Here is a 24,387-nt window from a genome sequence, read left to right on the forward strand (position 1 = left end):
TCTTAAGAGGAACCTTACCCCTGAGGGGGTTTGCTGTGGTCAGACATTCCCAGCCTTGTTCCAAAATGTGTGTTCTTCCCTACCTGGGGACTTGAGGTCCTGATCTTTTCCTTCTCTGCCTATTTTAGTCTGTCGTTTCCTATCATAGTAGTACACGAAATTTTTTCAGAAATATACATGTATCGATAGGACTTTACTCAAAGGTTTTACTCTTAGTGTTGGTGTGAAAAAATTTACAAGCCTATCACTGAAAGTGGAGTCAAAGTGGGGCTCCCCCCACAGCAATTTGAGAAACCGATTTCCTTATAAAACTACCTCTTCCCCATGACGTGCTCCTATAATTCATTCATGGAGAACAAAATTGCCACTAGAGCTCAAACTCTGAAAAGCAACGAATACAAAGTGTATGTGTCTTGCTTCTCTCGAAATGTGTACATTCAACTTACTTTTAGATAATCCACTTTAAATGCTTTAAAAAAGAGAGAGAGAAGAAGAAGAAAAGAAACTTCTGCAGTGTTGTGGCCAGTGCTATGCTCTAGGACAGGTAAATGCATTAAGTCATTTCAACATAGGCCATGTGGTTCTCGACTCAAGCTGTTTTGGGTCTTTTTGGTAAGCGGATTGGAGAGGGCTACAGTCTCCTCTGCAGGTGAAGGTGAGGGTTCCAAACCAAGTCTTGAGTCCATTCTGCCCCGTCTGGGGACTCTGACCGCATCTCCCACAAAAGGCTCATTTGGGGTAGCAGCAGGATTCAGCTGATCACCGGGTTGCAATCAAGTAGTCTTGAGTTTTCTGGAATCAGTGGTGGGACCCAGGAATGCGCCCAAGGCACTATCCTGGGCTAATCGACTTGCTGGGCTTGATTGTCCTTTTGATATGCGTGCAGAACGCACCTCTGGGATGCCCCAGTTCCTTCCACAGAGTTGGAACACCCCGATCTCATCTTTGCTTACTCTTTTCTCATGTCAATCTCGTTAAAAGTCATTAAGTTCATCCAGGAAGCTTCATTTCTAACACCATTGCTAATGAACAAAACACTTGGTTTACAACAAAAATTCCAGAAGTAGTAGCTGCTAGTGGAGTATGGCCATCCCAGGAGTGAGTCCCTTGTAACCTCCCCAGCCCCAGGGGGCACCCTCAGAGCTATTGTTTCTAGCCCGGCTGGCTAGCTGTTCTGGAAAGTTCCTTTCAGCACTATAATGGATGCATTGTTCCCAAAATAGGTTTGTTTTTTTTTTTTTTTGCAATTTATGATATTTATTTATTTTTATTTTATTTTCTATTTTTAAAAATTTACATCCAAATTAGCATATAGTACAACAATGATTTCAGGAGTAGATTCCTTAGTGCCCCTTACCCATTTAGCCCATCCCCCCCTCCCACAACCCCTCCAGTAACCCTGTTTGTTCTCCATATTTACGAGTCTCTTCTGTTTTGTCCCCCTCCCTGTTTTTATATTATTTTTGTTTCCCTTCCCTTCTGTTCATCTGTTTTGTCTCTTAAAGTCCTCATATGAGTGAAGTCATATGATTTTTGTCTTTCTCTGACTACTTTCACTTAGCATAATACCCTCCAGTTCCATCCACGTAGATGCAAATGGCAAGATTTCATTCTTTTTGATTGCCGAGTAACACTCCATTTTATATATATATATATATATATATATATATATACACCACGTCTTCTTTATCCATTCTTCCATCGATGGACATTTGGGCTCTTTCCATAGTTTGGCTATTGTGGATAGTGCTGCTACAAACATGGGGGTGCATGTGTCCCTTCGAAACAGCACACCTGTATCCCGTGGATAAATGCCTAGTAGTGCAATGGCTGGGTCGTAGGGTAGTTCTATTTTTAGGTTTTTGAGGAACCTCCATACTGTTTTCAAGAGTGGCTGTACCAGCTTGCATTGCCAGTTCCCAAAATAGTTTTTAACTATATTGACCCAACCTATAATTTCCCCCAGAAGGCTCAACCGATAACCTTTGTGTGAATTCCTTGAGATCAGGGAGACACATTTTTTATGATTGTATTTTTCCCCCAGAACCTAGGATTCCGTTTTGTGTAATAGCTGCCTGGGTGTGGAATTAAATTGAGTACATTCGGGTTAGTAAACCCGAAATACAGTTGCTGATTTTGGAGGTCTGAAAAAAGTTACCTGTAAGAATAAACTAAAGATTTGAACGTTGTCCAGAGAAGAGAAAATCTGAATAATAATGAACAAATTGCTAATGTTTATTAAGGGCCCATCTGTCAAATATAAGTTTTTGACTTAAATTTTTCTTTATGAAAACTCTAAGGTACACATGACCCTAATTCAATCAAATGGCCAAAAACTATTATTCTTCTCCTTCTTTTTTTTAATGTTTATTTATTTTTAAGAGAGATGGAGAGAGGGGGACAGATCTGAAGCAGGCTCTGTGCTGACAGCAGTGAGCCCGATGCGGGGCTCAAACTCCCAGACATGATCATGAGATCATGGCCTGAGCCAAAGTCAGCCGCCTAACCGACTGAGCCACCCAGGTGCCTCTGTTCTTGTTGTTCTCATTTGTTATTATTTTTACCAGAGAAGAAGCCGAAGCCTGGAGAAGTTAAGAGCTTACAGGAGTCTGAGTTAGTGGGTGATGATACCCAGTTTTTGAGCTGAGCAGTCTGGCTTCAGAGCTGAAATCATTGCTACTAAACTGTCCTTCTTCTCCCATGTAAACATACTCAAGAGAAAATATTGAGCCCCTGGTAATCAAAGAAATACAAAATGAAACTCAGTGATGTAGCATTTTACAGCTGGGATATTGACAGAAATAATTACACAGTGGATGAATATGTGGTACATAGTTAAGATAATTACATAGTAAATGTAGAGAAAATGGTGCTCAGATATTATGAGTGGCAGTATAAGTGACTATAGTCCGTTTGGAAGGCAGTCAAGAGCCACAGAAACTTGGAAGTTTTGATCCAAGCATCCTATTCCTAGAAATCCTTTATAAAGCCAAGAGAAAACACTATGTGTATCTTCAAAAGAGTTCATAGTTCATGTTCATAACAATATAATTTGGAAATACCCTTAGTATCCAACTATACGACACCTACTAATTGTGGCAAAAACAATAAAGACTCTCTGGTGTCCATTAAAAAATAATGGGAGAAAAAACAAAAACCAGAATAGGAAATTGAATCCCAGATGCTATGACATCTACTCACAAATATAAGTCAGTAGTGTCCCTGGACAGGCATCAGAAGGGAATACGAAAATGATGTGTAACCGGCCTAGAACTCTAAGTAGCTTTTTGTTTGTTTGGAAAGTGTCTTTACTGTAATGCTTTGCAAGCCTGTTTTTTTTTTTTTTTTTTTTTAATTTTTTTTAAATGTTTTTATTTATTTTTGAGACAGAGAGAGGCAGAGCATGAGCAGGGGAGGGGCAGAGAGAGAGGGAGACACAGAATCCAAAGCAGGCTCCAGGCTCTGCGCTGTCAGCACAGAGCCCGACGCGGGGCTCGAACTCACAGACTGTGAGATCATGACCTGAGCCGCAGCCGGACGCCTAACCGACTGAGCCACCCAGGCGCCCCGCGAGCCTGTTTAACCGGAGCTTATGTTGGAGGATTTGGGCCATTTAATCTCAGTTTGCAATTTTGAGTGAAAATTAAAGACTTAAACATTTCAAAGGTGCTTGAAAAAAAATACCCCTTCCCCCAAACAAAAAGAGGACCACTGAATCTTTTCGGGTGTGTGCTTCTCAAATTTGTCCAGTGATCACTGACAATATATTTGGAGCCTTGTTTTTTAATGGGTTTATTCTGTACAGACTGGAATGCAGCTTATCGGGATGCTGTTTCATCTCGAAAACCTTTTTTTTCATGTTATTACGTACAGAATTCCCTCATTCTTGGCTTTGGCAATACCTTTGAATTCAAGAAAGATACCTAAATGTAATCTGGATACAATGAAAATGTTGGATAAAGTTTGCCACTCAAATTTATGCACCTGCTTTGAGGGAATGGTCAGATCACTTATCACACTGGGTATCTGAGGTTGAAGAGGTTGCTCTGCTGTACCTTAGGGCTGAAGCCTTCAGAAGAAGAGTTTGTCTTACTGACACCCGCAGGAACGTTTGGAAGGTTCTGGGGCTCCTTGGAAGGTAGGAGGTAGGGCAAGGTATGGTTCGAAGCAGTTAAAACAACTGGATCCAGGGTTGTTCTTGGCCGGAAAGTGAGACTGCTCTGTTCCCTCTGCCTTTGGGGAGTCAGCCCTGCTGGTAAACTGGAGCCAATGACCTTAGTCAAGACAGCCTAAAGCCTCAGTTTCCTTGACTGTCGAAGTGAGAGGGAAAGTAGCTAGTTCCAGGGTTGCCTAACTCTTCTCGTGAACAATCTCCTTAATCCCAAAATAACTTCGAGGGTAAAAGTGCCATCAATTTTAAAATCTCCTTTGTAAGGAAATGAAACCACCGCTGTAGCAAATACATAGTTCATCAAGTGCCTGTCAATTTCAGACGCTGTTAATAACATAAAAAAGAAAGGGAGTCCTCGGACTTGTGCAAGTACAACCTGATTGGTACTTTGTCTTGCAGCGGGACTTCCGGGTCATCGTCATCCTCCGCTCCCCGCGCTCAGCCTGGCCCGAGCTCGGCTTCCCCAGCCCCTGTCCACCGCCCACCTGCTGAGGAGCAGCAGAGTGCTGTGTCACTCAGGAGTTGGGGACCCCTGACCGAACCCAACCGCCCTCGTGCGCTGTGCAGAAAGGTAAGGTCCGTGCCGAAGATTCGATGAGCACCACGCCGTACGGCCAGTTCTTTGAGGTTTCTTTATAGAGACTCCATCTGTCAGACCACACACAGGGGGCTTCAAATTCACGGTATGCTCCCCAACGCACCGTAACTGGGAGCATTTAGATACTGTACTCTGGTTTTCTTATCTGGAAAAGACTGTGAGCTTGAAGGTACATTTAACAAAAGCATCCAAGGCATTTATTGCTGTACTTTCGTTGAGGGAAAGAGGGGATTTTCCTTTCTTTTTTTTTTCTTCCTTCCTTCCTTTCTTCCTCCCTTCCATCCTTCTCTTCCCTCCCTCTCTCCTCTTTCTTTCTTTCTTTTTCTCCCTCTCTCTCCCTCTTTCTTTCCTTTCTTTCTCTTTCTTTCTTTCTTTCTTTCTTTCTTTTTCTCCCTCTCTCTCCCTCTTTCTTTTCTTTCTTTCTTTCTTTCTTTCTTTCTTTCTTTCTTTCTTTTTCTCCCTCTCTCTCCCTCTTTCTTTTCTTTCTTTCTTTCTTTCTTTCTTTTTCTCCCTCTCTCTCCCTCTTTCTTTTCTTTCTTTCTTTCTTTTTTCTTTCTTTCTTTCTTTTTTTTTTTTTATTTTATTTTTTTTTTTATTTTTTAATATATGAAATTTACTGTCAAATTGGTTTCCATACAACACCCAGTGCTCATCCCAAAAGGTGCCCTCCTCAATACCCATCACCCACCCTGCCCTCCCTCCCACCCCCCATCAACCCTCAGTTTGTTCTCAGTTTTTAACAGTCTCTAATGCTTTGGCTCTCTCCCACTCTAACCTCTTTTTTTTTTTTTTTTTTTTCCTTCCCCTCCCCCATGGGTTTCTGTTATGTTTCTCAGGATCCACATAAGAGTGAAACCATATGGTATCTGTCTTTCTCTGTATGGCTTATTTCACTTAGCATCACACTCTCCAGTTCCATCCATGTTGCTACAAAAGGCCATATTTCATTTTTTCTCATTGCCACGTAGTATTCCATTGTGTATATAAACCACAATTTCTTTATCCATTCATCAGTTGATGGACATTTAGGCTCTTTCCATAATTTGGCTATTGTTGAGAGTGCCGCTATAAACATTGGGGTACAGGTGCCCCTATGCATCAGTACTCCTGTATCCCTTGGATAAATTCCTAGCAGTGCTATTGCTGGGTCATAGGGTAGGTCTATTTTTAATTTTCTGAGGAACCTCCACACTGCTTTCCAGAGCGGCTGCACCAATTTGCATTCCCACCAACAGTGCAAGAGGGTTCCTGTTTCTCCACATCCTCTCCAGCATCTATAGTCTCCTGATTTCTTCATTTTGGCCACTCTGACTGGCGTGAGGTGGTATCTGAGTGTGGTTTTGATTTGTATTTCCCTGATAAGGAGCGACGTTGAACATCTTTTCATGTGCCTGTTGGCCATCCGGATGTCTTCTTTAGAGAAGTGTCTATTCATGTTTTCTGCCCATTTCTTCACTGGGTTATTTGTTTTTCGGGTGTGGAGTTTGATGAGCTCTTTATAGATTTTGGATACTAGCCCTTTGTCCGATGTGTCATTTGCAAATATCTTTTCCCATTCCGTTGGTTGCCTTTTAGTTTTGTTGGTTGTTTCCTTTGCTGTGCAGAAGCTTTTTATCTTCATAAGGTCCCAGTAATTCACTTTTGCTTTTAATTCCCTTGCCTTTGGGGATGTGCCGAGTAAGAGATTGCTACGGCTGAGGTCAGAGAGGTCTTTTCCTGCTTTCTCCTCTAAGGTTTTGATGGTTTCCTGTCTCACATTCAGGTCCTTTATCCATTTTGAGTTTATTTTTGTGAATGGTGTGAGAAAGTGGTCTAGTTTCAACCTTCTGCATGTTGCTGTCCAGTTCTCCCAGCACCATTTGTTAAAGAGACTGTCTTTTTTCCATTGGATGTTCTTTCCTGCTTTGTCAAAGATGAGTTGGCCATACGTTTGTGGGTCTAGTTCTGGGGTTTCTATTCTATTCCATTGGTCTATGTATCTGTTTTTATGCCAATACCATGCTGTCTTGATGATGACAGCTTTGTAGTAGAGGCTAAAGTCTGGGATTTTGATGCCTCCTGCTTTGGTCTTCTTCTTCAAAATTACTTTGGCTATTCGGGGCCTTTTGTGGTTCCATATGAATTTTAGGATTGCTTGTTCTAGTTTCGAGAAGAATGCTGGTGCAATTTTGATTGGGATTGCATTGAATGTGTAGATAGCTTTGGGTAGTATTGACATTTTGACAATATTTATTCTTCCAATCCATGAGCAGGGAATGTCTTTCCATTTCTTTATATCTTCTTCAATTACCTGCATAAGCTTTCTATAGTTTTCAGCATACAGATCTTTTACATCTTTGGTTAGATTTATTCCTAGGTATTTTATGCTTCTTGGTGCAATTGTGAATGGGATCAGTTTCTTCATTTGTCTTTCTGTTGCTTCATTGTTAGTGTATAAGAATGCAACTGATTTCTGCACATTGATTTTGTATCCTGCAACTTTGCTGAATTCATGTATCAGTTCTAGCAGACTTTTGGTGGAGTCTATCGGATTTTCCATGTATAATATCATGTCATCTGCAAAAAGCGAAAGCTTGACTTCATCTTTGCCAATTTTGATGCCTTTGATTTCCTTTTGTTGTCTGATTGCTGAGGCTAGAACTTCCAGCACTATGTTAAACAGCAGCGGTGACAGTGGGCATCCCTGTCGTGTTCCTGATCTTAGGGAAAAAGCTCTCAGTTTTTCCCCGTTGAGGATGATGTTAGCTGTGGGCTTTTCATAAATGGCCTTTATGATCTTTAAGTATGTTCCTTCTATCCCGACTTTCTCAAGGGTTTTTATTAAGAAAGGGTGCTGGATTTTGTCAAAGGCCTTTTCTGCATCGATTGACAGGATCATATGGTTCTTCTCTTTTTTTTTGTTAATGTGATGTATCACGTTGATCGATTTGCGAATGTTGAACCAGCCCTGCATCCCAGGAATGAATCCCACTTGATCATGGTGAATAATTCTTTTTATATGCTGTTGAATTCGATTAGCTAGTATCTTATTAAGAATTTTTGCATCCATATTCATCAGGGATATTGGCCTGTAGTTCTCTTTTTTTACTGGGTCTCTGTCTGGTTTAGGAATCAAAGTAATACTGGCTTCATAGAATGAGTCTGGAAGTTTTCCTTCCCTTTCTATTTCTTGGAATAGCTTGAGAAGGATAGGTATTATCTCTGCTTTAAATGTCTGGTAGAACTCCCCTGGGAAGCCATCTGGTCCTGGACTCTTATTTGTTGGGAGATTTTTGATAACCGATTCAATTTCTTCGCTGGTTATGGGTCTGTTCAAGCTTTCTATTTCCTCCTGATTGAGTTTTGGAAGAGTGTGGGTGTTTAGAAATTTGTCCATTTCTTCCAGGTTGTCCAATTTGCTGGCATATAATTTTTCATAGTATTCCCTGATAATTGTTTGTATCTCTGAGGGATTGGTTGTAATCATTCCATTTTCATTCATGATTTTATCTATTTGGGTCATCTCCCTTTTCTTTTTGAGAAGCCTGGCTAGAGGTTTGTCAATTTTGTTTATTTTTTCAAAAAACCAACTCTTGGTTTCGTTGATCTGCTCTACAGTTTTTTTAGATTCTATATTGTTTATTTCTGCTCTGATCTTTATTATTTCTCTTCTTCTGCTGGGTTTAGGCTGCCTTTGCTGTTCTGCTTCTATTTCCTTTAGGTGTGCTGTTAGATTTTGTATTTGGGATTTTTCTTGTTTCTTGAGATAGGCCTGGATTGCAATGTATTTTCCTCTCAGGACTGCCTTCGCTGCATCCCAAAGCGTTTGGATTGTTGTATTTTCATTTTCGTTTGTTTCCATATATGTTTTAATTTCTTCTCTAATTGCCTGGTTGACCCACTCACTCGTTAGTAGGGTGTTCTTTAACCTCCATGCTTTTGGAGGTTTTCCAGACTTTTTCCTGTGGTTGATTTCAAGCTTCATAGCATTGTGGTCTGAAAGTATGCATGGTATAATTTCAATTCTTGTAAACTTATGAAGGGCTGTTTTGTGACCCAGTATATGATCTATCTTGGAGAATGTTCCATGTGCACTCGAGAAGAAAGTATATTCTGTTGCTTTGGGATGCAGAGTTCTAGATATATCTGTCAAGTCCATCTGATCCAATGTATCATTCAGGGCCCCTGTTTCTTTATTGACTGTGTGTCTAGATGATCTATCCATTTCTGTAAGTGGAGTGTTAAAGTCCCCTGCAATGACCACATTCTTATCAATAAGGTTGCTTATGTTTATGAGTAATTGTTTTATATATCTGGGGGCTCGGGTATTTGGCGCATAGACATTTATAATAGTTAGCTCTTCCTGGTGGATAGACCCTGTGATTATTATATAATGCCCTTCTTCATCTCTTGTTACGGCCTTTAATTTAAAGTCTAGTTTGTCTGATATAAGTATGGCTACTCCAGCTTTCTTTTGGCTTCCAGGAGCATGATAAATAGTTCTCCATCCCCTCACTCTCAATCTAAAGGTGTCCTCAGATCTAAAATGTGTCTCTTGTAGACAGCAAATAGATGGGTCTTGTTTTTTTATCCATTCTGATACCCTATGTCTTTTAGTTGGCGCATTTAATCCATTTACATTCAGTGTTATTATAGAAAGATATGGGTTTAGAGTCATTGTGATGTCTGTATGTTTTATGCTTGTAGTGATGTCTCTGGTACTTTGTCTCACAGGATCCCCCTTAGGATCTCTTGTAGGGCTGGTTTCGTGGTGACAAATTCCTTCAGTTTTCGTTTGTTTGGGAAGACCTTTATCTCTCCTTCTATTCTAAATGACAGACTTGCTGGATAAAGGATTCTCGGCTGCATATTTTTTCTGTTTAGCACACTGTAGATATCGTGCCAAGCCTTTCTGGCCTGCCAAGTTTCAAAGGAGAGATCAGTCACGAGTCTTATAGGTCTCCCTTTATATGTGAGGGCACGTTTATCCCTTGCTGCTTTCAGAATTTTCTCTTTATCCTTGTATTTTGCCAGTTTCACTATGATATGTCGTGCAGAAGATCGATTCAAGTTACGTCTGAAGGGAGTTCTCTGTGCCTCTTGGATTTCAATGCCTTTTTCCTTCCCCAGTTCAGGGAAGTTCTCAGCTATAATTTGTTCAAGTACCCCTTCAGCACCCTTCCCTCTCTCTTCCTCCTCTGGGATACCAATTATGCGTATATTATTTTTTTTTAGTGTATCACTTAGTTCTCTAATTTTCCCCTCATACTCCTGGATTTTTTTATCTCTCTTTCTTTCAGCTTCCTCTTTCTCCATAACTTTATCTTCTAGTTCACCTATTCTCTCCTCTGCCTCTTCAAGCCGAGCCATCGTGGATTCCATTTTGTTTTGCAATTCATTTAAAGCGTTTTTCAACTCCTCGTGACTGTTCCTTAGTCCCTCGATCTTTGTGGCAAGAGATTCTCTGCTGTCCTGTATACTGTTTTCAAGCCCAGCGATTAATTTTATGACTATTATTCTAAATTCACTTTCTGTTATATTATTTAAATCCTTTTTGATCAGTTCATTAGCTGTTGTTATTTCCTGGAGATTCTTCTGAGGGGAATTCTTCCGTTTGGTCATTTTGGAGAGTCCCTGGTGTGGTGAGGACCTGCAGTGCACTTCCCCTGTGCTGTGGTGTATAACTGGAGTTAGTGGGCGGGGCCGCAGTCCGACCCGATGTCTGCCCCCAGCCCACTGCTGGGGCCACAGTCGGACTGGTGTGTGCCTTCTCTTCCCCTCTCCTAGGGGCGGGATTCACTGTGGGGTGGCGTGTCCCGTCTGGGCTACTTGCACACTGCCAGGCTTGTGTTGCTGGGGATCTGGCGTATTAGCTGGGGTGGGTAGGCAAGGTGCACGGGGGCTGGAGGGGCAGGCTTAGCTCGCTTCTCCTTAGGTGATCCACTTCAGGAGGAGCCCTGTGGCAGCGGGAGGGAGTCAGATCCGCTGCCGGAGGTTTGGCTCCGCAGAAGCACAGAGTTGGGTGTTTGCGCGGAGCGAGCAAGTTCCCTGGCAGGAACTGGTTCCCTTTGGGATTTTGGCTGGGGGATGGGCGGGGGAGATGGTGCTGGCGCCTTTGTTCCCCGCCAAGCTGAGCTCTGCCGTCCGGGGGCTCAGCAGCTCTCCCTCCCTTTGTCCTCCAGCCTTCCCGCTTTCCGAGCAGAGCTGTTAACTTATGACCTCCCAGACGCTAAGTCGCGCTTGCTGTCGGAACACAGTCCGTCCGGCCCCTCCGCTTTTGCCAGCCAGACTCGGGGGCTCTGCTTGGCCGGCAAGCCGCCCCTCCGCCCCGGCTCCCTCCCGCCAGTCCGTGGAGCGCGCACCGCCTCGCCGCCCTTCCTACCCTCTTCCGTGGGCCTCTAGTCTGCGCTTGACTCCGGAGACTCCCTTCTGCTAAAACTCTGGCGGTTTTCTGGGTTCTTTAGGCAGGTGTAGGTGGAATCTAAGTGATCGGCAGGACGCGCTGTGAGCCCCGCGTCCTCCTACGCCGCCATCTTCCGGAACCCCCTCTTTCTTTCTTTTTCTCCCTCTCCCTCTTTCTTTTCTTTTCTTTCTTTCTTTCTTTTTTTTTTTTTTTTTAAGTTTATTTTTGGGACAGAGAGAGACAGAGCACGAATGGGGGAGGGTCAGAGAGAGAAGGAGACACAGAATCTGAAACAGGCTCCAGGCTCCGAGCTTTCAGCACAGAGCCCGACGCGGGGCCCGAACTCACGGACCGCGAGATCATGACCTGAGCCGAAGTCGGCCGCTCAACCGACTGAGCCACCCAGGCGCCCCTCTTTCTTTCTTTCTTTCTTTCTTTCTTTCTTTCTTTCTTTCTTTCTTTCTTTCTTCTTTCTTTCTTTCTTTCTTTCTTTCTTTCCTCCCTTCCTTCCTTCCTTCCCAGGGAACTTCCTTCCTTCCCTCCCTCCTTCCTTCCCAGGGAACAGCATGAATAGAGGGGGTGGGCTAGGAGTCTGAGACTAGCCCAATTACCAGTAGCTCACTGACGACGTGCATGGACCAGTTACAGAGACCAGGTTATGTGGAATTTCATGCTAAAATGGGAGATGATGGTGATGACACCTCTTCTGTTTATGGAGAAGCTACCACATACTAGTTCCTGTACGAAGTGCTTTGTAGGGTTTTCTAAACACCACCAACCCCATGAGGAGGGCATTATGACCTCGATTTTTCAGATGAGGAAGCTAATAACACTTGGAGAGATTAGGCAGCTTGCTGAAATCATGCATTAAGGCGTGACATAGTTGCGGGGCACCTGGGTGGCTCAGTTGGTTGAGGGACCAGCTTCGGCTCAGGTCATGATCTCATGGTTTGTGAGTTCGAGCCCCGCATTGGGCTTTCTGCTGTGAGCACCGAACCCTCTTTGGATCCTCTGTCCGCCTCTCTCTCTGCCCCTCCCCTGCTCACGCTCTCTCTCTCTCAAAAATAAATAAACATTAAAAAAAGAAAAAGGACATGACATAGTTGGGATTTATAGTCCCTCCTATATGAGTCCACACTGCTGTTTTTCTCTGTGGCTCACTCTGTGAGTGAGTGACGTTCGATTTCAAAGAAGGGACAATCAACTGCAATTTGGGGACAGGACCTAGAGGTTGAGCTGGACTTTAACATGTCGAAAAGAGCACTTCTCATTTCTGCCAAAGATTAACTTGATATTTTTCTGTATGATAGAGAACATCTACCCTGACAATTGTGATTAGCAGGCCAAAAATCCAGACACATGTTATGACTTGGAATTTTAGGACTTCCTTTAAAAACAAAAAGGAATCTAGTCTTTTGGAATTAGAACTTCTGGTCCTGGGAAGTATTTAAAGCCTGGAATATTTGAAATCGGGATTGTTCAGAAAACGCTTGACACACGGGCTGTGTGATGAGCAGGTGGGATGGAAACCAGGGCCAGTGTTGAGATGTCTCTGCTAGAGAATTGTTCTTGATGTGTGGCCCGGCCAGCCATGTGCTCTCTGTGCCCTAGTTTTCTCATCATCCAAATTAAGAGCGGACAAAATGAACTTGAACGTGCCTTTCAAATCCAAAGTTTCATTTCCATACCACCGTGGTGGTCTATTCAATAGTCTAAACCACCTAGGATTAGATTTAAAAAAGTGAAAGAAAAAAGTTTACTACTTTTCAGTCTGGAAGTTTGAAGTGAACGATAAGATCTCTCACGCTTGATTTTGGCCTGCAGTGGTAATGAGGTGAAGATTCCTTTTTTACAAATGTGTGTGTGCACGCACGTGCATAAGTAGATATATTTCATTTAAGTCCATCGAGGTCTGCCTCCACAAATGAACTCTGCCGCCTTAGTGGACCTGTCTGTCCCATTTCAAAGTTAGTTTAGCCCTAAGTCCTGCATTCAGGAAAGTGGGATAACACTAAAGATGTGTAGGCAGTCTTTGAGAGGGGGGCAGACAGATGATCATTGTTCTTTACCTTCAAATTTTCATGACACTAACCTACAAAGGTTTTTTGTGTTCACACAACCTGGGTTCACTCCTCCCAGTGCTCTCCTAACATATGTTCCTTCATGCCGTGTCTTCTCTTAATTTAAAAAGCCTCTTTTGGGGCGCCTGGGTGGCTCAGTCGGTTAAGTGTCCAACTTGGCTCAGGTCATGACGTCACGGTTCTGGAGTTCAAGCCCCACATCGGGCTGTGCGCTCGACTCCTCTGTCTGCCTCTCTTTCTGTCCCTCTCCTGCTCGTGCGGTCTTTCTCTCTGTCTCTAAAAAATAAATGAGCATTAAAAAAAAATCTATTCATTGTTGTGGTTTACCACATTGAGAAACACACTTCTTGTCGTAATAGATTTTGGAAAGAGGTCTTCAGGGCTATGGAACATGAGGGGCAAACAGCTATTATCTCTCACTTTCCTTTTCGTTTTAAAACTGGGTTTGCCATACATCAAAGTCTCTTCCTTTGCTTCAGGCTTTCAGATGTGTTCTCTCTCCTTTTTCCTACTGTCTGAATCCTACTCATCTTCCAAGATTCAGGTCAGCTGTATTCGAGGAAGCCTTCTGGATCCTTTCTTTCCTTTTTTTTTTTTTTTTTTTTTAAGTTTATTTATTTTCAGAGAGAGAGAATGAGTAGGGGAGAGGCAGAGAGAGGGGGAGAGAGACAATCCCAAGCAGGCTCTGTCAGCACAGAGCCCAGAGTGGGGCTCGAACTTGGGAAGTGAGATCATGACTCGATCCGGGGCTTGAACTCGCGAACTGAGATCGTGACCTGATCCGGAACCAAGAGGCAGACCCTTAACTGACTGAGCCACCCAGGTGCATCTCCTTTCTTTCCCTCTTGGTGGATTTACAGCTTTCAGTTAGTTCTGCAGCAGAGACCTGGGTGCGGTGCATCTGGCCAGCCGAGGCCGCTAGGCAGAAATGGTAGGTTTCAGTTCCTCTTTCTGGCATCAGCTACTTAAGGGCTTGGTTGTGCCTCCAGGGGAAGAAGCAATAGGGAGAAGAGTGAATGCTATTTCCAGCAATGAATGAAGTTCATTGAAGTTCATAGCTTCGTCCCACAATAGTATAGTGAATAAATGAAAAAAAAATCTATAGACCTTTTCATGCCATTAATTCAGGTGTAGAGAACCCTTTCTTTACCTCTTCCTTCCTTCCCTTCTTTCTCTCATATAGGTGATCACACAGATGAAACCTATGTATAATTTCATCTAGAATCAGGAACAGGTCATTGAGAAACTCTCATTAGTTATGCTATATAATTTAATTTTTTTTAATGTTTATTTTCTTGAGAGAGAGAGAGAGACAGAGCACGAGCAGGGGTGAGGCAGAGAGAGAGAGGGAGACACAGAATCTGAGGCAGGCTCCAGGCACTGAGCTGTCAGCACAGAGCCCGACATGGGGCTCGAACTCGCAAACTGTGAGATCATGACCTGAGCCGAAGTCGGATGCTTAACCCACTGAGTCACCCAGGCACCCCCTGAGGTGTCACATTAGCACAAGCTCCTGAGACCCCAACAGCGTCTGCTCCTCCAGACTGGCCAGGAAAAGTTCTTGGGGTGCTCCAAGCTTAGGAGCATGATTAAAAACACCAAGCTCCACAGTTTCGGTCACCATCTCCCAGAGTTCGTTCCACGGTTTTCTTGGGGTCCAGCCACAGAAACACAGGCAATAGGAAACCTACTATGAACAGCTCTGGACCCCATTTCCTGTGCCCTCTTTCCACACAAAATAAGATCTTACAACTGAAGCACCAGATGGTGTGACTGAAGGAGAGGGCTGAACCCAGCGCCCCGCCCCAACCCCCCCCCCCCCCGGAACCGCAGGGCCAGGCACAGAATGTGGCACAGAGAATCACTCATTATGTCTGTTGAGCGAACAGAAGGCTCTTTTTCGGGAAGCCCTCTGACTTCTGAGTCGGTAAGCATCTGACTTCTGCGCAGGTCATGATCTCACGGATTTTGAGTTCAAGCCCCGCGTTGGGCTCTCTGCTGTCAGCACAGAGCCCACTTCAGATCCTCTCTCTCCGCCCCCCTCTGCCCCTCCCCTGCTCACTTGCACGCGCGCTCTCTCTCTCTCTCTCTCTCTCTCAAAATAAATAAATACACTTAAAAAAAAAAAACCCTTAAAAATAAAATGTGACACCTCTGAAACCCGAGGTGACAGGCGAGGTTCCCTCCGATGAGGCCATGGACGCACAGGTGAAAGAACTCTACCCTGAATGGCAGGACATGGCCTTGGGGTCTTAGCTGCTTCCTGCCCCTTCCCTTGGCTCCTTCAGGATGGCGCTTAGTCACCCTTGATTGAGTCGCCATCCTCTGAGATCCTTGGACAGACACCTTTAGCGTCGATCACGATAGTGGCTATTTTGTTCCTGTCACGGCAGCCTCTGGGTCACGCAACGACGGTCCTTGGGAGTTTGTGAAATGGAGCCCCAGAGGAGTCTCCAGTGGGACTAGAGGCCAACTGAACTGAGACCATCCTTCCTGCAGTGGAAAGACAATGGCTGTGGACCCGGCTTTGACCTTCTGGCCGTTTGTTTACGCACGTGTTATGCGCACGTATATGTTTTTAAGAACAAAAAACCATTTCCACTACTCAAAATGGTACAGTAGGCAACAGGTAGAGAGAATTGTTCTCCTGTATAATAGTGTTGTTTGGACCGAAGCCAGAACTACCGTGGTGGAAATTGCCGAGAAGAAAGGAGTTTACCTTTTTGAAATCCACCCTTTTCTTCCTTCCTGTTGACTCACCTGTCAGCTCTAACCTTACCCAAGGTTAACAGAGCTAACGAGTGCAAGGCCCTTTTTATCTTGCCCCTTGTCTCGGAGTCTTGAGGGTAATGAGAGGCTCAAGAGAAAAATCCTGATCGTTCTTAGGGGTGTGTACATATGTATACGCATATTCACATAAAGCCGCTAAATCCTTCCACTTGGAGGTCTAAATAGGTTACGTCATAAATTTTTAACAAAACCTGTATTATTCCTTTCTCCCTCCCTCTTCCTGCTCTGCCTTTTCATTATTACCATTAATTATTTTAAAAAGAGTTTAGGAAATAGAGCCTGAGCCACAGGTCGCTCGTTTCTTTCTTTCTTTCTTTTTTTTTTTTCCATTTTCTAAGGTAGTGATACTTAGCTAAATTCACTGAAACTAGTAAGTGTGTGATTGGGATGAATGTCATCTTTTGGAATTGGTTTCTTTAAAATACGGAGTCGTGCACTAGTCATACTTAGCTGTTAGTTTTTACATCGTAAGGCCTTCTCCCGTTTCCGAACTTAATTGCAAACCGAAATCTACCTTTGATAATCAGTGGTTTCTGGACTTCCTTTGCACATATCTCCCTACGTACTTATCCTTGCGAAAACAGCCCCCCACTTCTTCTGTCTCCTCATTACCATTGGGAGAGGTGATGGGTGAGATTGAACAGGAGGGGTGGTAGATGAGATTATTGCTTGGAACAACGACGTCACTTAGAGCCTCTCCCACGGGCAGGTATGTAACGCTGGGCAAAGCACACAACCCATTGCTTTCAATGACCATCTTTCCCGTTGCTCTGTGCTCCTATTAAGGTTTCATTGGATCTCGATTGGACGGCTAGTGTGTGCGTTAAGACTGATGCCCGGCAGAGCTAAGCCACAGAGCACGCCGATTGCTTTTTTCATCATTGCGTGTCTCTGGTTTCTTTGGAATCAATAATTACCACCCCCAACCCTCCATCATTTGCTTTGTTTGCAAAGTACTTTGTTCACAAGTTCACTGCCCAAACTCTGCCTGTAGTTGAAATCGGTGTTCAATATGCTTCTTCCCTTCATGTATTCCAACAGTTCCATCTAGAAGACATCTCTCCTGGGGCCTTCTGATCTGCCCCAGCCTGTTAGGGTTGTCTGTTGGCCTGTGACATGGCCTAGGAGGTTCCTTTACTATCATCCTGGGATATACCTTTTCTGATTCTTACACCGTCTCCTTTCTTAGTTTATACTTGAGGTTTTTTGTTGGTGTTGTTTAGTTTCTTAAAGTAAACTCTACCCCCAAAGTGGACTCGAACACACAACCTCGAGATTAAGAGTTGCACGCTCTACCCACTGAGCCAGCCGGGCACCCCTATACTTGTTTTGATGGCGCTTATCCTCCAGTAATTTCCTGAGATGAAGTGCATAAAGGTAAATGTTTTGCGAATTTCCATGTCTCAAGATGTAAAAATTTTAATTTACCTTTAATTGACATAATAATTTATCTGGTTCAAAGAATTCTCATCTGGAATTATTGCCTTCAGCATTGTTGAAGGTATTCCAAGGAGTTTTCAATCTGGCACCCATTCTTTGTTTGTGAGAAATAATCTTCAGCCATTTAATTAATTGCTTCCATTTTTTTTTTTTCTGTTTTGCCTTTCTGGAGGTCCTGTTATTCTGGTCTGGTTCTTTCTCTAAATGACTATTTTTTTTTTTCCCCTCTAATTTCCCCACCAGTTGGTTTGCCTGTTTGCTTAACTCCCTGAGAGTTTTCTCACTTTATTTTCCAGCACTTCTATTGAGTTTTTCAGTTTTTCCTATCATGTCATTAATTTTCTTAAGGGCTCATTTTCATTTGCTAAGTGTTCTGTTTATGTGGTTTCTTATTTTTTCTAGTCCCTGCTGTGAAGCAGACCTCCCCAAAGTAATAACATAAACATTTCCATTTTTATTTTTTGCTTACACATTCTGTGGGTCAGGAATTCAGATAAGACTTGAGTGGCTAAGAGCTGATGTCATCTGGTGGCTTCTTCACTTACATGTCTGGCACCTGGGCTGGGATGAATGAAGGCTAGGTTCATCTGGGACTGTTGACTTGGGTACCATGGACTCTCCATGTGGCTTTTTACAACAGTGAAGCTGGTTCTTCAGGGAAATTTCTGGAGAGCAGATTTTCCAAGACCACCAATTGGAAGCTGCATAGTTTTTTGTTTTTTGTTTTTCCAGTAGGCTCTACACCCAGCAGGGAGCCCAACTCTGGGCTCAGACTCACAACCCTAAGATCCAGACCTGAGCCGAGATCAGGAGTCAGATGCTCAACTAACTAAGCCACCCAGGTGCCCCAGAAGCAGCATGGTTTTACATGACCCAGCCTTGGTGGCCATACAGTGTCACATCTGCCAAACTCTTCTGGTCAATGTAGTCATGAGGTTGACCAGATTCAAGGGGAAAGGAATTTTGACTGTTCTTGATTGTAGAATACAAGGTCATACTGCAAAAGAGCATATGGGGTGGGAGTGTTGTTTTGTCTGTTTTCAGGCTATATAATCTGTTTTAATTACTGACTGGTTGAATGCAGTATTTTTTCCTATCTCTCTGAGGACATTATTATTGATTTTCTTCTCCGTATACACAATCTGTTTTTGAACATTTGGGGAAATTTCCAATTTAAGCAGCGTATTTAAGGCTTGGCCTGGTTGGATTCCCTAGTAAATAAACTCCTGCTTTGGCTTGGCTGTCAAAGTGCTGGGAATGATAGCTGGAAATAGGGAAGGATATCTCAATACCTATTGTCTTTGCGTTCACTTAACCCCACTGTTTCCTGGTTGGAAACCCCGCTTTCCATTAGGCCTGGTGTGCCCCAGGCTGCAGAAATGAAATCTCGGGTCTTGGCCAGCTGTCAGGGTAGAGACCTAACTGTTCTTATTTTTTTATTTCATATTTTTTAAAGTTTATTTATTTATTTTGAGAAACAGCTCATGTGCAAACGGGTGAGGGGCAGAAGGAGAGAGAGAACCTAAGCAGGCTCCCGCTGTCAGTGCAGAGCCCAAGGTGGGGCTTGATCCCCAAAACTGAGATCATGATCTGAGCCAAAACGAAGAGCTGGATGCTTAACTGACTGAACCACCCAGGCCCCCCAAGACCCAACTGCTGTTTTCTTCTTAAAGTTTATTTATTTACTTTGAGAGAGACAGAGCGTGAGCAGGGGAGGGGCAGAAGGAAGGGGAGAGAGAATCCCAAGCAGGCTGTGCGCTGTCAGCACAGAGCCCACTGTAGAGCTCGAACTCACAACTGGTGAGATCATGAACCATAAGATCACGACCTGAGCCGAAACCAAAAGTTGGACGTTTGACCGACTGAGCCACCCAGGTGCCCCAAGACCCAGCTGCTTTCAAACAGCTGCCAGTCAAAACTATTTTGTTGTTGTTGTTGTTGTTGTTGTTGTTGTTGTTGTTTTTTAAGCACTCTCACCCCCCATTGGAATCTGCCACCATTTCTCTGACACTTTTGAACACCCTGTAGCATAAATAGAGCTGATTCTTTCTTTCCCTACTGTCAGTCAGCCTGGGATTCTTGGGTCTGTTTAATCAGTTCCCTCTCGACTGTCTGCTTTTCCAATTTGACTTGCTGCCTCCTCTCTCACTCTCCCTGAGGTCATTGTTGTCTGTCCTCCTACTCCAGTGAGAACTTCACTGCACCCGAATCCTGACCAGTTGGAGTTGTTCATTTTCTTCTGTTGGAACGCTTCTAGAGACTGAACTGTTACCTCGGGTGCGTTTGACCTCTTTCTTCTTGTCCCCTTCCTTGACCAGCTCTCCTTAATTAGTATCAGCATTATAAAAGGTCAGAGTTTACTTTCGTTATTTATAGACCTTAATATTTTTGTGCTTCTTGGTTTTAATTTCAAAAAGGCACGTATTAAGATCTATTGCCGTTAGGTCCTGGCTTTCCTTCTTAACGTGGTGGAATTATTTTCTTCTTCCATGTCTTCTTTTTTTTTTTTTTTTTTTTAACGTTTATTTTTGAGACAGAGAGAGACAGAGCATGAGCGGGGGAGGGTCAGAGAGAGAGGGAGACACAGAATCGGAAACAGGCTCCAGGCTCTGAGCAGTCAGCACAGAGCCTGACGCGGGGCTCGAACTCACGGACCGAGAGATCGTGACCTGAGCCGAAGTCAGACGCTTAACTGACTGAGCCACGCAGGTGCCCCTTCTTCCATGTCTTCTTAACTTGTGTTTTTCTACTTAAAAACATTCATGGTTGGTCCACAAGGAAGTCTTCCCTTTCAGGAAAGGCACCCGTATTCAAGGGAGAGACTTTCTGTCTCTGCTAAGAGACTCTCTCATCCCTGCTAAAATGTTTGCCAGGTTCTTTAGTAGACTCTGGGTGAGGAAGCCTTGGTGTGTGTTTGGGTCACATAGCAAAATGGCAGATTAGGGGCATCTGGGTGGCTCAATCGGTTGAGCGTCCGACTTCAGCTTGGTCATGATCTCATGGTTTGTGAGTACGAGCCCCACTTCAGGTTCACTGCTGTCAGACTGTCCGTGCAGGGCCCGCCTTCAGATCCTCTCTCCCCCTCTCTGCGCCCCTCCCCGCCTTGTGCTCTCCCAAAAGAATAAGTATTTTTTTTAAGTGGCAGATTAAATGTAAATGGACTAAGATCTCCAATCAGAGATCAGCAATATTGATTTTTAAAAAGTAATCCACCTATAGGATATCTACAAGAGACATGGTTTAGATTTAGAGACACAATTAGGTTGAAGTAAAAGAATGCAAGTATACACCATGCAGACAAATACCCAAAAAGAGCTAGGGTAACTATACGAATATCTGACAAAATAGACTTTAAAACAAAAACTATTAGAGACAAAGAAGGACATTTCATAATTGTGAAATGGATAGAAGGAAGAACGTCAACAAGAAAACTTGAACTATAGTATAAACCAACTAGACTAATGGACATCTGTAGAACAATTCACCCAACATCAACAAAATACACAGTCTTCTCAAGAACACACAGAACATTGTCCAGCATAGGCCATTGTCTTAGACCATCAAACAAACCTAGGAACACGATCACTATGTTGAAAGGTGAGCCTATGTTTAGCTTTGTAAGAAACGACCAAACTGCCAAAACGATTGTACCATTTTGCATACTTGGAGCTCATTACACCTCTTGAGTGCGTAGATTAGTTTTTTTAAATCAAATTGGGGAAGTTTTCGGCATTATTTAAATATTTTTTTCTACCTCTCCCCTGTTTCCTGTCCCCCCCGCCCCCACCTTTTCTTCTGCAAGTTCTACTGTGCACCTGTTAATATGCTTAATAGTACCTCACAGGTCTATGAGGCTCTGTTCATTTTTCTCTCTCTCTCTTTTTTTTTAAGATTTATTTTTTGGAGAGAGAGAGCATGAGCAGGGGAGGGATGGGGGGCAGGAGGGGGGAGTGCAGAAACACAGGATCCGAAGCAGGCTCTGCAATGAAAGCAAAATGTCCAATGCAGGGCTCGAACTCACTGTGAGATCGTGACCTGAACCAAAGTCGGGACACTTAACCCATTGAGCTACCCAGGGGCCCCCTCTGTTCATTTTTCTTGTACCTTTTTTCTTTTTGTTCTTCATACTGGATACTCTCACTTGACCTCTGCTCAGTTCCACTGGTTTTTTCTTCTGTTAGCTCACACCTTCTGTGGAGCCCTTCTAGACACTTCTTCAGTTCAGTCATTGTACTTTTGAATTCCAGATTGCGGTTGGGTTTTTTCTTTATAATTTTTCTATTGAGATTCTCAGTTTGGTTAAATATTCTCATCCTTTCTTTTAGTTTTTTGGTTCTTTGAACATACTTCTAATAGCTGACTTAAAGTCTTGAAGTCCAATGCCCCAACTTTCTCAGGGACAGTTTTTAATTGACTGCTTTTTTTCCTGTATCTGGGCCAGACTTGTGTGTTTCTTGCTGTGTCTTGTAATTTCTTGTTGTTGTTGCAAAGGGACATTTTATAATGTGTTAACTCCAGAAGTCAGACCTCTGTCCAGGGACCCTGCCCAAGGTTTGTCATTGTTGCCCTTTTGTTTACCGACTTTTCTAGGTTACTTTTCAGAAGTTTATTTTCTTTGTAGTGGGAGGCCACTTCAGTTTCTCTGTTCATTTAGCTTAGAGATCAGATCGTTTAGTGGTTGCATAGAGACTGCCTCAAATGTCTGAGCCGGGAAAGGGTAGGAACTGCTTAGTGGCATCAGTTTGTTTGTATGACCTGATGTTTTAGCGGTTGCGATGCTTAAGTATTTTAGCAGGCTCCCCCCGCCCCCCATGTTTCTTGAATACAGGTCTGGTGTCGGGTGGTGGTGGAGGAGATACTTGCAAGAAGATGAACTAAGCCACTAACTCAATTACAAGGTTGTCTTTAATGGGCCAGTGAGCATAGATATCTTCCCCAGTGGGGGGGGGGGGGGGGGGGGGGAGGGTAAAACATATTGGATTTTCCAATCATATTCGACCATTAAACTATTCTTTGGCACCCACTTTGGGACGTGTTATTAGAGGGTTTTTTTTTTTTGGAAAAGCTTGACCCAAATTGCAAATATTTTCAAACTTGAGCCATACACAACAAGCATTAGGAAAACAAGACTGGCGGGAAAGAAATTTTAAAAGAGAAAAGTGAACCAGCCATAATTCGGAGAAACAAAAAGTGAATACATAGGATTCGTTCACCAGCATGCTTTTGAGTATGTACACTTACGTGTGTGTTACATCCCTTCACGTATTTCCCTTTTCGTTTCACAGATTTTTTTAAAAAGCCTCGTGGGGCATAGCACCATCGCTAAATGCCTGGTACATTTAAGAAGCCTGACTGCGGGAGAGGCCCTCTACAAACGCTGTTACCTGGGATCTGAGAACTAAGTAAGCCAGACTTTCTTTAATTCTAAATGGCAAAAAAAAAAAAAAATCTAAATACTTTTCATAACGTTATACTAATAATGGCCAGTTGTTTATTTTTATTTCTGTTGTTAATATTCACAATTCATTTGCTAACTAAATATTTAAAAGTTCTCGTGTTAATCTGTTAATCTAGTCTCTTAGTTAGAACTTTTAGTTCCAGTGCTAACTGGTCTTAAAAAACAATTTCAAAAAAACAAAAACCAGTTTCAGATCTCCAACTCTGATATGGAGACGATCAATATTATTTGACTTTCTTTGTTAGAACAGTAGCACTTGGGGGCGCCTGGCTGGCTCAGTCAGTAGAGCATAGGACTCTTGATCTCGGATTGTAAGTTCAAGTTCCACGATGGTTGTAGAGATTACTTAAAAAAAAAACCTTAGGGGCACCTCGGTGGCTCAGTTCACTGAGCATCCAGCTCTTGATTTCGGCCCAGGTGGTAATCTCGCGGTTTGCAGGATCAAGCCCCGCGTCAGGCTCTGTGCGGACGGCGTGGAGCCTGCTTGGCATTCTCTCTCTCCCTCTCTCTGCCCACCCCCACTACGTGCTCGCTCTCTCTCTTTCTCTCCCTCAAAATAAGTAAGCTTTCAAAAATAAATAAGTAAAATAAAAGCTTCAAAGAAAAAAAGAGCAGTAGCCCTTATTAGTTATAGACGCGATTGCCAAGTTATGAAATTGATTTTTGCAAACAAAACATACTTGGTAATCCTTGTAAACATAATAAAAACGGGCCGGGTTCCTCGTTGGAATCTAGACAAAAGGCCTGTCGTACGTTATCGTTTGTATACAACTGTTGTTTTTCACAAGCCTTAATCATTCGAACCTGTGAAAAGCGTTGCAGGAAAGGCATCCGTGTCCCTGGTTTGGATTGTGTGTGTCCTCTCTTCCTGTGGTCCCTCGGTATGGAACTAGGAGAGGTGTTCAAAACAGGCCCAAATCAGGCCTTTCTGGTTTAGTTTGAAAATTCAGTGGACTTGTCCCCCGCGCCGTGAGTCTTTAAAGGTCACAGCTATTTTTGAACTTCTCCTTAAGAGCACCTCCAGTCCCAAACTGGTGAGGAGCAGAATGGAGCTGATCTCTTCACATATTTGGGGCTGGGGGTGCCACCCAATGGACATCAATGGGTGTGTCGGGAGGAACCCAGATTAGTGATGATTTCAAGGCAAAGGGTGCTAATAGAACTCTTAAGAGGGGAGAGCAGGAACTCACCTCACCAGCTGTGGAGAGTTAAAATAATTATAGCTTAGGTCTTCAACTCTGATTTGTACTTCAATATTCCTGAGAGGTAAAATGTTTATTATAGGACATTCTAGCACGTCTGTATACATAGATTTTTTTTTTAGATTTTATTTTTAAGCAATCTCTACACCCAACACGGGGCTCGAACTCAAAACCCTGAGCTCAAGAGTTGCCTGCTCAGGGCACCTGGCTGGCTCCGTCGGTTAGGCGCCCGGCTCTTGATTTCCGCTCAGGTCATGATCTTGCG

General features: G+C 43.4%; 1 protein-coding gene across 4 annotated transcripts in view; it reads left to right on the plus strand.

Moving 5' to 3' along the window:
- GCNT1 (glucosaminyl (N-acetyl) transferase 1) overlaps positions 1 to 24,387 on the plus strand; it is a 35,940-nt gene that overhangs the window by 6,993 nt on the left and 4,560 nt on the right. For all 4 annotated transcript variants that reach the window (XM_078436926.2, XM_078436927.2, XM_078436929.2 and 1 more), the window contains exons 3-4: positions 4,571 to 4,742; positions 22,748 to 22,864. The gene's annotated coding sequence lies outside the window, so the exon portion shown is untranslated. The remainder of the gene's footprint in view (positions 1 to 4,570; positions 4,743 to 22,747; positions 22,865 to 24,387) is intronic.

Source organism: Panthera onca, chromosome D4 (genome assembly GCF_046562875.1).
Source record: "Panthera onca isolate mPanOnc1 chromosome D4, mPanOnc1 haplotype 2, whole genome shotgun sequence".
Lineage (NCBI taxonomy): Eukaryota > Metazoa > Chordata > Mammalia > Carnivora > Felidae > Panthera > Panthera onca.